Source organism: Meriones unguiculatus, chromosome 5 (assembly GCF_030254825.1).
Source record: "Meriones unguiculatus strain TT.TT164.6M chromosome 5, Bangor_MerUng_6.1, whole genome shotgun sequence".
Lineage (NCBI taxonomy): Eukaryota > Metazoa > Chordata > Mammalia > Rodentia > Muridae > Meriones > Meriones unguiculatus.
Window position 1 is genome coordinate 20652967 of NC_083353.1, and position 12609 is coordinate 20665575.

Consider the following 12609-nt stretch of genomic DNA (forward strand, 5'->3'; position numbering starts at 1 on the left):
GAGTTGGCATTTTTCTGTTATATCTTTGAACATTTTACTTTGTAATTTTTTGCATTATAGATATAATATTTGACATGGAGAAGTCCTTCAAGCAATGTCTATTTGTGGAAATAAATGCCCCTTTTTGTTTGTCAAGCTTTTCTCTATATATGCCATTTTCTGTTTTTATTTCATTCAATGTGTTCTGTATGGCTTTACGTTTTATATCAGCTCTTCTATATCTTATAATTATTAGGACAAATTTACTTGCAAATACATTGTTAGGATAGTGCAGTGGAGTTCTACCCTGGTTCATAAATCACACCACTAACAGTTTCCACTTGGGAGTTTTTATTAGGGGAAGAGTGACAGGGTCACAATGACTGTCTCTGGGGAAGGCAGGAAATAGAGAGAGGAAGAAAGACAAAAAGAGAGAGAGAGAGAAGTAGGGGCAAATCCTTTTATAAGGTGATCCATTACATGTGCAGAAGTACTAATTTGCAAGTGGTCAGCAGGTGGTCAAAAGTCCCTGACAATATGGAGTGGCTTCACAGATGCCAGATGTCCTGCTTCTCAGATCTCCTGGGAGAAGTTTGTAGAGACATAGGAGAAGAGGGAGGGAGGGTGGGATTCAGAAGGGATGGGGGAGGGAGTGAGTACAGTGAATAAACTGTAATTAATAAAAAAAATTTAAAGCAGAAAAAAGAATCTTGGAACCCATAATATAATAAAGGGCTCTGTGAACTTTTTTATCATGTTTTTAGTCACACCTGCTGTCACACAGAAAGAGGGAATGTTCAGGGCCAGGGCTGTGTGTGTTGCAGACAGCTGGTGAGACTCTCAAGGAGGTTTGTGTTGGAGGCTGAAACACTGAGGGAGGATAGCTGTTACTCTGCTGACACTAATAAACTGCCAGGTCTTCAGCCTGCACACTGTTGATGGTGACAGTGAAATCTGTCCCAGATCCACTGTCTGTGAAGCGATCAGGGACCCCAGTGAGCCCAGTGGATGCCCAGTAGATCAGTTTAGGGGATTGCCCTGGTTTCTCCTGGTACCATGATAAGTAGTTCTTTTGGCTTAAAGTGCTTAAAATACTCTGACTGGACCTGTAGACTGGCACACTCGAAGTTTCTTATCTACAAAGAAATGACACTGCAAAGATTATAATATTTTTATTTTCTCACCAGACACCCAAACCAGCAGGGATATGAGGACTTGGGTCTGTACCTTCATCTTGCTTCCTCTGCTGTCTGATGCAGTTCAGTTCTCTGCAAAGGCTGATTTTTAAATTCTCAGCATCTGGGCTGGGCTGTACAGGACCCATGCAAAGCAGTCAGCAAATACAAAAAACAGATGCCTGTGCATTGAACATAGGTGGTGTCAATCAACAGTCAAAAATACTATGACAGGGAGCATGAGCAATCACTGAAAGAGTTTGCCTTACAGCTCTCACAAGAAAAGTACTAGGTGTTCTAGCAGCAGATCTGGGTTAAAATCCAAGATATGTTTAAATCAACTGACTTCTGTAGAAACATTAATAGAGCTATCTCAGATTGCCATACTTAGGGAAATGATAGGATATGTTAAAAAAATCACAACAACAACAACAACAAAAGAAACAGAGTAAGAAAACATGCCATAAAAGAAAACAGAAGAAAAAAATGAAAGGAAAACAGAGAATTGAGGCTAAATGTGTTCAATATTACTCTACTCCAAAGCTATTTTTATACTGAAGACAGAGAATAGGACCTCAGACATTTGTAGTTTCTTAGATAAACTAGGGACTAAGTTGTGTAGAGTAACCCAGAATTAACTCTGTGGAAATCCTGGTAGACATTAATTTAAGACAGATCAGAGGAACTTTAATCTCAAAGCAAAGGAGACACAGCAGAAACTATCAAGTATCTTCCCCACAACCTCAGGAAATTGAAGAGGGGTCTATATCTCTAGAAATAAATGAGGAAAATAAAAGATTTTTCATGAAGTCATTGCTGTAGACCAAAACTGCCATGAGTATTTTTTATTCAAGAAATTGAAATGCATGTGTAATTTAGAAATCAGCAGTATCAAAATTGGATCAAGATGAGCTTCTGACTTCATGAACAGGTAGGTCTTTCCAGAAGGGGCACACCCAATTTAATCTAAATTATGATTCTGTAGAGACCAATAGAGCACTACATCAGAGATTGTTGCTATACAAACGGTGAAAAACAGTTTGTCAATGTAAAACAAAATCAATAGTGATAAGAGAAATTACAGAGTCTGCCAGGATTTCGTATTATGGAACTCTGAAAGAATATTTAAGAAGTAAATTTTAAAGTCAAAATTATGTGTAAAATATAAGAGAAAAATAAGTAAATAAAATATCATGGCAAGGAGTGGAGATCCACATCTGTACTCCCAGAACTGGAGAGAAAAATGCAAGAGTCTCAGGAGTTTGAGGCCAGCCTTGGGAACATACCATCTTCTTGGCCAATCTAATCTATACATGGAGACAGTCTCTCAAAAACATGAGTCATTAATCACCTGGTTACAAGGCAACTTATGGCATTATCTACCCAACACAAATTATTTATCTGATGTTAATACTTCACCATGAAGCCACAAATATTATTGAAAAATAAATAATCATTTATGCAATATACATTTCCTTCTATTTTGAATTACATATATAATTTCATACATCTACTCTTCAAGTATAAAACGTTAAATAATTTCTGATAAGCATATGCATATCTCTTCTGTAAACAGCTAAAACAACATCCTAGGAGATAGGTAGAGCATATGTGGATCCAGGAAGTTCCTAATCGCAAGGTCTAGACTATGACAGAAAAGGAGCTATGCTCCTGTCAATATCTAACGAGTTGTCATAGGCCTATGATCTTCACTGAAATATACACTTCTTGTGATAGCAGCAGTGAGGTCAGACTCTGATCTCATGACATTAACAGCTGCTCCTTCAGATTAGAAGAATGAAGACAGAGATTTTACATTTCTAAAGACTTCATGGGTTTCTCACAGCATGCAAGCAGAGAGCACAGCGTCTAAAAAGATAAAAATTTTGTTATATTATATACAATATAAAAATCCCAATAGTCCTTAGTCACTTATCAAGTATTCACAGTATGTACTGGTGCATTAAATTATGTTCCAATTGATTAGAAATGGACTATAACACTGCTCGCTGAAGAAAATATTGATCAATATGATTTCACCCTTGTAATAAGGAATTCTGAAGCTGATGTCCTTCAGCTCCCGGGACACAGTACCCCCTTCCGTGGACACCACTGTGGATGGAAGACCAGGGAATATCAATCTCAGATGCAAATTATTCTGAGACAGTACAATCCTGAACTCAGCTTTTCTGTTCCAGCACTTAGAGTCTTTTATTCTCTGGAAGAGTGGCTATGTCTATCCCTTATATGTGACAAGAAATAGTAGACATAGAATTATTTTCAATAAATCAGACAAAACATTGACATATTGTACTTAATTAAGATCAACAACATGGTACTGAGGATATAGAAGTTTACTCCTGCATTTTAGAGATAGGAGATCCTTATACAGAGTGACAACCATGAACAAAAACTGTTCTGCTTTAGGAGCTTAGAGCCCACAGGTAGTGCTTCTCTCAGGAGAGCCTGAACAGATTCTCTGAGTCAGTAGGAGAGAGGGTGAGGTTAGAGAACTCAAAGCAACCTGTCAGAACTGAGTGTTCTTTGACACATGTCCCTGGATGTACGAAAGAAATACCCATTAGTGACCCTTCAGCTTCAACAACTGTAGACAACATACTGGTAGACAAATAGAGATGAAGTAAGGATCTTTTTGACATTTTTATGTCTGTGATTATTTTGTCTGGATACACGTCTGTACACGAAGTATGTACCTGGTGCCAGAGTTATGGATCGTTGTCACCTACCATGTCTGATGGGAATTGAACCTAGATCCTTTGAAGAGCAGTCAGGGCTCATAAAAATTAGACAAATCTCAATCCAACAATGCCACTGAGTAAATAGACATGATGGAGAATGAGGGAGATCCATGGAAAAATAAAGTACTATGTGCTGCTGAAGACTCTGACTCAGGAAGCGATGGACAGTGAAAGAGGAGGATGAATAAATGACTTCTAAAGGTTCCTTGTGCCTTGTAAAGTCTGTGCTTCTTTGGATCTAAGGTGGAAAGGAAGTTACTTACACATGAAAATTCTTTCATTTGATAGAAGCAGTAAGAGGAAATCATAGGAACAACTCAGTGTTTGTATTTAATTTAACCTTTCTCTCTTCTTAGCTTAGGGTTCAGTGGGGATGTCATAATGATACAGAATCCAATATTCCTCTCCATCTATCCTGGAGAGCTGCCAAGCTTGCATTTCCTGAAGAATCAGATTAGTGAAGATACCCGTTTCAGGTTGATAGGGATGGGCCCTAATTTCGCTTTTTATTGTGATAAACTACACTGAAAAAAATGAAACAAGGAACATTTGTTAGTAATTTGGGAACATGTTTTGTTTGTGAACACAGTTCAAACATACAACCTATTATAGTGTGGAAGTCAAACTGGAAGGAGTATGAAGCAGCTGCTCATATCACTACCCAACTGAGAAAGAGAGTGTGCAGAATGCTAGAGCTCAGGCCACTCTCTGCATTTTATGGAGGTCAATATCCACATGCTGAGAACAGTCTTGCCCAGGGTTGAAATGGTTTTCCTACGTGAATTCACTTAATCAAGATGATCCCTCTCAGACATTCCCAAAGGCTAATCTCCATATAGATGTATGGCCACAAGTATGGCCAGAGGCTTATCTTCTAGATGATTCTAGATTCTGCCAAATATACCATCCACTGTAGTCCTCATGCCAATGAAATGTCAATGAGGGAATGGTATGGCATGAACCTCTTCTATTATGTTTTTTATATTTGGAAATAAAAAGAATCCTGTTGCTATAAAATAGTCACATATATGAGGTTACATTCTCTGTGATGTTTCAAAACAAGTGTGCATGCATATATAATTAGCATATAGCCTACCTCAATCATTTATCATTTTTTTGGTAGGTGAATAAAAATAAAAGTAAGATTTAAATATGTATCATTGATAAGTATAGTCACTTTACCTACAGACCAGAAATATGTAATGCTTCTGCTTGTAACATTTCACTCATTGGTTGTGGTGCCTTTTCTTGTCAGTAATGATGCTCACTTAATATCCTTTAGGTCCTATCACACATTCTCACAAAAAGCAGCATAGAATGAATGGCCCTCTAAAAAGTGATTCTGTTCTAATGATATATCTTACAGTTTACTGAGTGAAATGGCACTGCAGGATAGCCTTTGTAGTCATGAGGAAAAGAAGGCTGATCAAAAGACAAAAAAGGTTCTCCATTCCACTCCAGGTCTTTCAATCTCCCCCTTCTTTCATAAGATTCCCTGCACTCTACCCCAAGTTTGGTCTCAGCATCTACTTTAATATCTTTTTGTATAAAGTCTTTCAGAGGCCTTCTGAGGGAGGGAGTTTCAGTTGGGATACAAAGAGAATACATTGCAGTAAATTAAATAAATCAATAAGAGATAGATAGATAGATAGATAGATAGATAGATAGATAGATAAAAAAGAATGGCTAGGACATTTAAAAAGAAAATCAGTGGGGGGAGTTTAAGACCTATGTCTCAGGGGAAAAAACATACATTCCTTGCTGCACTGTAGGAGAAGGACCTATGAGAATGTGGATTTCTGCTCTGCCTCTCTGACCCAGTCACTTTCCCCAAGCTAGGCCAATGGGAGCCACTAATTTAACACATGCACTTTGAGGGGCATTCCAGATCCAAAGGTCAGAACTGTTGTAACTTAAGAGAAACACAATGATCTCTACTCATACCTTGAAGTTTACATAATGTTTCACATAAATGACTGGGATGAATTCCTCTTGAATAGTCAAATAGCTTCAAATTACAGTTCTGTGTTAACATCTTTATTTTCCACCCAAACATGCCCTTATTAATGACACCCATTTAGATGCTCCTGAGGAGGGAAGTTATTGTTAGAAAATAGCATTACCTCAGACTGGACCGGGACTTTTGTTCAAGGTTTGGACTCATGTGGAATTGATGCCAACTCCAAGAGTATGAAAGTACACTGTTACCAGCTTCGCTTTTTCTTGGTGAGACAGTGCTGGTTTGTCTGATTTTCTGCTCCACTTCCAGGTTGAAACTGCTGAGACAGAAGCTGATTGTCAGAGGTCCTAGAATCAGACCACGTGATCATATTTCCAGATTAAGTGCTCACGAGCACATTTTCGGTCTTTTGGGTTGATGATGACTTTCAGACGATCACTCCTCACCTTTTACTTTGTATGGAAGGAAAATTAACAAAAAACTATTGCTTTACTAGAGGATGCTGATTAACAATAACAGGTTTGTTTAATTAAGAGTTTTCAACATGTTGGTCCCAACCACTTGGTTGGGACTTATACATTGATAAGTATGTAGTATCCTTCCTAAAGGGAATTGGTTACTATGGTATTGGCAGAGAGACGGACTGTGATCAAGCAATGAATCTGAAGAAGAGGCAAAAAGAAAACTGTAGGAAGCATTTAAGTATTTGAGGAGAGATTTTGTTGGATGACCTTGACCCAAGTGAGGGTTTAATCATGAATGTTTGTGTGTGTGTGTGTGTGTGTGTGTGTGTGTGTGTCAAGGAGAGAGAGAGAGAGTGTGTGATGAAATGGCTTCCTTGGTTACATCTTGTAATTGGGTAAGTAGTATTTAGGATTTGTTTAGCGTGTTTGATGTCTGAGAACACCTAGACAATTTAGGGGAGTCAGTTGCCAGTAGATGTCTGGCAATCATTTGGGCAGAGGAAAAGTAGGAGTGTGAGAATGAAGTAGGAGTGTGAGGTTTGTATGGAATGGGTAATCTCAAGAGCACAGGAACTTGAAGCTGAGGGTGAATAATACTAATGGAGGGGTCAGTCTGATGTGCCTGTCTGACAGGAAGGAACTGCCTACTCCCAATTCTGCCATCCATATAAAAATTGTAGCAGAAGTAGCTATGGAACCTTCTTCTGTTTGAAAGGGATGTGATAGGAGCTCTTTGAGAACTTTTGGTCAGTGGTGTAGACCACTGCACAGGTCTCTTCTACTTCTCAACTTTTCCTTGTTTTGCTCATTTTCTACTACTTGCGATGTTTGTCTTACAATAACCTGGAATTCCTTCTTTCTCTTTGCTTATATATACTTCATTTCCACCTAAATAATTTTCCTTTTTATGCTCATGAAATGTTTCATTTATTATATATGTGTTTTGGAAGGGGGCTGTTTTGTTTTTCCTTCTTTCAATTCTTCAAGAGTTTAGTGATCTGCTTCTGTAGAATTTCTTCTCGAACTTGATTAAACTGGAAGGGAAGGGATTCTTAATTCTTGTTTACACTGCAGCTCATTAACTTGATTTTGGGAGGTTTTTTTTTTCCATAATATCTTTCTTGTTTATTTGGGAATTTTGCATCAGAAGGTCATAAAGATGATCCTCCACCTGAATCCATGAGGATGTCCATAGATTATCTTGAGTGTTGTGTACTGCCACCTGAGGCCATACTGATGTTCTTGGACTGTGCTGCTGCCAAAGACTCTGACAGTGTCTGTGGCCACGGCTGTGGTAGAGGGCAGTGTTGGTGTCTGTGCTCTGTACAGGAGACCATGCTGAGGCTCATGGCATGGAGTGACCCAAGATTTCATGTGGATGTTCATTGTCCATTCTTTCACCAGAAACCATGTGAAAGTCCATGATCAGTGCCCAACTGACTTACAGTTAAGACAAGTCATAGAATGATTCTGCAAGAAACCATACAGAACTTCAGCTGCTTCTCTCCTAAAAACATAACAGGCTCAAAGGAAAAGTTTTATAGATATTTCATAAGTAATGAGTTTGCAATTCAGTTTGTCCATTTTAGAAAAGAAGAGTTTTTATTTATTTTTTAACTTTTTATATTTATTTTTTACATTAATTACGTTGTATTCGCTTTGCATCCCAGCTGTAGCCCAGTCCTTCATTCTCTCCCAGTACCACCCTCCCTCCCTCATCTCCTCCCATACCCCACTCCAAGTCCACTGATAATGAAGGTCCTCCTCCCCTTCCATCCTACCCTAGCTTATCATGTCTCATCAGGACTGGCTGCAATTTCCTCCTCTGTGGCCTGGCAAGGCTGTTCCTCCCTCAAGGATGGGGGTGGTCAAAGAGCCAGCCACTGAGTTCATGTCAGAGACAGTCCCTCTTTCCCTTACTAGGGAATCCACTTGGACACTGAGCTGCCATGGTCTACATCTGAGCAGGGGTTCTAGGTTATATCCATGAATGGACCTTGGTTGGAGTATCAGTCTCAGAAAATACCCCTGAGCCCAGATATTTTGGGTTTGTTCCTCGGCTTGTGGAGTTCCTGTGCTCTCCAGGTCTTACTAACTACCTCTTCTTTCATATGATTCCCTGCACTCTGCCCAAAATTTGGTTATGAGCCTCAGCATCTGCTTTGATACACTGCTAGGTAGAGTCTTTCAGAGGCCCTCAGTGGTAGGCTCCTGTCCTGTTTCTTGTTTTCTCCTTCTTCCAATATTCTTCCTCTTCATCTTACTAAGTGAGGATTGATCTTCTTACCCCGGGTCCTCCTAGAAGAGGATTTTTTTTTGTATCAGTATTCTTTTTTTTTCTTTATTAATTACACTTTATTCACTTTGTATCCCCCTGTATTTCTCTCCCTTCTCCCATCCCAATCCCTCCCTTCCTCCACCCTCTGCATGCATGCCCCTCCCCAAGTCCACTGATAGTGGAGGACTTCTTTTCCTTCCTTCTGATCCTAGTCAATTAGGTCTCATCAGGAGTGGCTGCATTGTCTTCTTCTGTGGCCTGGTAATGATGCTTCCTCCTCAGGAAGAGGTAATTAAAGAGCAGGCCAATCAGTTCATGTCAGAGACAGTCCCTGTTCCTATTATAATAGAACCCCCTTGGATACTGAACTGCCATGGGCTACCTCTGTGCAGGGGTTTTAGGTTATCTCCATGCATAGTTCTTGGTTGGAATATCAGTAATTTTTAATGAGCTTTGGAAAAGGAATTCCTTTCTTTCCTTCTGATGAGGTGCAATTTTTTGAGGGGTTCAATGTGTCATCCTTGATGCTTCTGTGGAGTTTTCAAATTGATATATTGATGCTTGATATTTTACCATCAGCCTTTTTTTTTCCTCTAAAATCAATCCCCATACCACACTTCTTATTCTGAAGTTTTCTTATAAAACCTCTGAAGTATGGAATCCAGTAAAGATACATGTCTGGTATGGTTGCCTAGGGCAGAAGTTTGCATTTCCTCTATTTGAGTACAAAACATCTCTCCTCAGCATTTTGGTAGATGTTTCCTCTGTACTACTGGGGCTCTGCTTGAACAGCCTCATCTTCTTCTGGTGCTTCTCCACAATTTTTTAAAAAGTGTTGTATCACTCTTTTTTTGCTTCTTGTTCTGTGTCAATTCTTGGCTATCTGCTCTCCCTGGAATTCTATAGACTAGTTATCCTGATTATCTTTGTCATTCTTCTTGTGTTACAACAGCAGTTTGCTGTTTAAAAACATCTACATCAGCTTCCAGATTTCTTACAGTGATGTAATGGCCTCCTTTATGTCCCCCAAGTTCTATAGAAGAAAATGAATGATAATAGAGTTCTTTTTTTGCATTTTCATATAAAGGATTTTCATACCAAAAGACATAAAAGACACTGAAACCATAATGTGTACTGGGCTTGGCAAACTATTCATCACTTTTTCAGGCATACTTGCTATCAGGCAAAAGAGGGAAGTGTTGAGGGCCAGGGCTGTGTGTGGTGAAGACAGCTGGTGAGACTTTCAAGGAGGTTTGTGTTGGAGGCTGAACCATTGTGGGACGAGTACTATAATAATGTTGGCAGTAATAAACTGCCACATCTTCAGCCTGCACAATGTTAATGCTGAGAGTAAAGTCTGTCCCAGATCCACTGCCTGTGAAGCAATCAGGGACCCCAGTGTCTCGAGTGGATGCAAAGTAGATCAGCAGCTTAGGGGAGTGCCCTGGTTTCTGCTGGTACCAGGCCAAGTAGTTCTTTTGGTTACTGCTGTATAAAAGGATCTGACTGGACCTGCAGCTGATGGAGACTTTCTCTCCTGCTGACACAGCAAGGGAGGTTGGAGACTAAGTCATTAAGATGTCTGCACAGGTACCTGCAATCAGGAATACACAATGAATATGCATATAAATACAAACACAGATTATAAAACAGTTGAAATTTGTCACTTAATATATTTGTACTATCATGTCAGAGTATTATTATTGAAATATGAAATACTAAGCCTGGCAGACTCTAAGTTTCTTATCTACAAAGAAGTGACTCTGTAAAGATTATAATATTTTGAATTTCTCACCAGACACCCAAAGCAGCAGGGAAATGAGGACCTGGGTCTGTGACTTCATCTTGCTCCCTTTGCTGTCTAATGCAGTTCAGTTCTCACCGCAAAGGCTGGTTTATAAATTCTCAGCAGGTGGAATGGGCTGCAGGGGGCCCATGCAAAGCACTCAGCAAATACAAAAGCAAATGCCTGTGCATTGTCTGTGAGTGTAGCTGGTGTCAATCAACAGTCAACAATATGACTACAGAGAGCAATCACTGAAAAATATTGCTTTAGAACTCTCAAACAGAAAAGTACTAAGTGTTCTAAGAGCAGACCTGGCTTAAAATCCAAGACATGTTTAAATCAATTGATTTCCGTAGAAACATTAGTAGAGCTCTCTCAGATTGACAGTTCTAGGGAAATAATAGGGTATGTTCAAAACATCAAAACAACAACAAAAAGAAACAGAGTAAGAAAGCATGCAATAGAAGAGAGGGAACATGGAAGAAAAGATGAAATGGTAAAAGAGAATTGAGGCTAAATATGTTCAATATTACTCATCTCCAAAGCCACTGTGATAGTGAAGTCAGAGAACAGGGCCTCAAATATTTGGGCTCTAGTTTCATAGATAAACTAAGGACTAAGATGCAAAGTGCTGCCCAGCATTCATTCTGTGGATATCCTGGCAGACATTAATTTAAGACTGAGATCATAGGAACCTTAATCTCAAAACAATGCATATTCAGCAAAAACTATCAAGTATCCTCCCCACAACTTCAGGAAATTGCAAGAGGGATCTAAATCTGCAGAAAAAAAAAAGAGGAAAAACCAGATTTTTCAAAAAGCCTTTCCTCTAGACTAACACTGCCATGAGTTTTATTCAAGGAATACAAATGCTAGTGTAGCTGGTTCTTGAGGAAATGCTATTCCTAGTCGTCTGAGAAAGCACCAGATTGCTTTCCAGAGTGGTTGTACAAGTTTACATTCCCAACAGCAGTGGAGGAGGGTTCCTCTTTCTACACAACCTCTCCAGCATGTGTTGTCTCTTGGGTTTTTGATCTTAGCCATTCTGATGGGTCTAAGGTGAAATCTCAGGGTTGTTTTGATTTGCATTTCCCTGATGGCTAATGAGGTTGAGCATATCTTTAAGTGTTTCTCTGCTATTCGATATTCCTCTGCAGAGAATTCTCTGTTTAACTCTGTACCCATTTTTTAATTGGATTACTTGATTTTTTGCTGTTTAACTTCTTTAGTTCTTTATATATAGTGGATATTAGCCCTCTGTCAGATATAGGGTTGGTGAAGATCTTTTCCCAATCTGTAGACTGTCGTTTTGTTCTGACGACAGTAACCTTTGCTTTACAGAAGCTTTTCAATTTCATGCTTTTTTTTATTAATTGTTGCTCTTAGAGCCTGTGCTGTTGGTGTTCTGTTCAGGAAGTTGTCTCCTGTGCCAATGAGTTCAAGGGTATTCCCCAGTTTTTCTTCTAAGCGGCTTAGTGTGTTTAGTTTTATGTTGAGGTCTTTGATCCACTTGGACTTTAGTTTTGTGCAGGGTGATAAATATGGATCTATTTGCATTTTTCTACCTGTTGACTTCCAATTAGACCAGCAGTATTTGTTGAAGATGCTGTCTTTTTTTCCATTGAATGGATTTGGCATCTTTATAGCGCTTCCTCAAGATCCAGCTATACCACTCCTAGGCATATTTCCAAAAGATTCTCAAGTACACAATAAGGACATTTGCTCAACCATGTTTGTAGCAGCCTTATTTGTAATAGCCAAAAGCTGGAAACAGCCCAGATGCCCCTCAGTGGAGGAATGGATGCACAAATTGTGTTATATCTACACAATGGAATATTACTCAGCAATAAAAAACAAGGAAATCATGAAATTTGCAGGTAAATGGTTGGATCTGGCAAAGATCATTCTGAATGAGTTATCCAAGCAGCAGATGGATGCACACGGTATATACTCACTCATATAGACATATAATATAGGATAAACCTACTAAAATCTGCACACTTAAAGAAACTAATCAAGAGGGAAGACTCTTGATAAAATGATCAATTCCTTCCTATCCAGAAAGGCAAATTGGATGGGCATCAGAAGAAGGAGAAAAGAGGGAACAAGTCAGGAGCCTGACACAGAGGACCTTTGAGAAGCTCTGCCCTGCAGACTATCAGTGTAGATACTGAGACTTATGGGCAACCTTTGGGCAGAGTGCAAGTA

General features: G+C 39.2%; 1 pseudogene; it reads right to left on the minus strand.

The window, feature by feature from the left end:
* Positions 1 to 9778: 9778 nt before the first annotated feature.
* Positions 9779 to 10468, minus strand: LOC110542530 (immunoglobulin kappa variable 4-1-like; annotated as a pseudogene).
* Between the last annotated feature and the right edge of the window lie 2141 nt (positions 10469 to 12609).